This window comes from Octopus bimaculoides, chromosome 2, assembly GCF_001194135.2.
Source record: "Octopus bimaculoides isolate UCB-OBI-ISO-001 chromosome 2, ASM119413v2, whole genome shotgun sequence".
In the NCBI taxonomy this organism is placed as follows: domain Eukaryota; kingdom Metazoa; phylum Mollusca; class Cephalopoda; order Octopoda; family Octopodidae; genus Octopus; species Octopus bimaculoides.
In genome coordinates this window covers 157,396,739-157,397,827 of record NC_068982.1, presented here as the reverse complement: position 1 = coordinate 157,397,827, position 1,089 = coordinate 157,396,739, and the positions used below count along the sequence as shown (strand labels likewise).

The following is a 1,089-nucleotide window of genomic DNA, read 5'->3' as shown; positions in this document are numbered from 1 at the left end:
TTATTATTATTATTATTATTATTATTATTATTATTATTATTATTATTATTATTATTATTATTATTATTATTATTCAGGTCACTGCCTGGAATCGAACTCGGAATCTTGGGGTTAGTAGCCCGTGCTCTTAACCACTAGGCCATATGCCCTGATGAAGGCTGGAGGGTATATCAGCCGAAACGCTGTGTTAACAACAAACAAGATGAGGACAAATATCCGCCAAATGTAAATAATGTAAATAATGTAAATAATTTAGATACAAGGTAACAATGGTCAAGGTGATACACATACACTTAAGCTGCTTGGTCGAACTTAATGCATGTTTAACAGGTAGAACTTTAGAATGCATTGTGTGATTCCACTTCATTAAGAAATTTATCACATGGAAATGAAATGGAAAATAAAGAATTATAATAGAAATATATTATTATTGTTATTATTATTATTATTATTATTATTATTATTATTATTGTTCGGGTCATTGCTTGGAATCGAACTCGGAATCTTGGGGTTAGTAGCCCGCGCTCTTAACCACTACACCATATGCCCATGGGCATATATTTAAGAGCTGAGGAATTATGTACATTATGTACATTATTTACGTTATTTACATTCGATGGATATTTGTCTTCATCTTGTTTGTTGTTAACACAACATTTCGGCTGATATACCCTCCAGCCTTCTTCAGGTGGGTTGGGAAATTTCGAACCTGGGTTCTCGTTGCTAAGGTATTTTTCGATGTTGTTGTTATTATTATTATTATTCAGTAGTTTTATTTTTATAACGTGCTTTCACTTCACTGCCGAGCGCAGCTCTGTGCGCCTTGGGTATGTGCTGTGGTTTGCTGCGGTGCTCTTATGTTTACTGTATTGAAAGTGTTTTGCGTAGAATGTGTGCAGTACCCAGTAGTGCAATTTTCTGTATGTTATATATATTTGTAAGTCCTGGTGTTTTTGTTATGTATTTGTCTGAATATTTTTTTTATTATACCTACGGCACCTAATATGATAGGAATTGTTTCTGTTTTTAGATTCCACATTCGAGTTATCTCTATTTCCAGGTCTTTGTATTTTGAAAGTTTTTCCATTT

At 33.1% G+C, this 1,089-nt stretch overlaps 1 protein-coding gene across 1 annotated transcript in view; it reads right to left on the bottom strand.

The window, feature by feature from the left end:
* Positions 1-1,089, bottom strand: part of LOC128247083 (probable cyclin-dependent serine/threonine-protein kinase DDB_G0292550) — a gene marked incomplete at both ends in the record, with an annotated part of 211,263 nt that overhangs the window by 161,850 nt on the left and 48,324 nt on the right. The window lies entirely within an intron of this gene.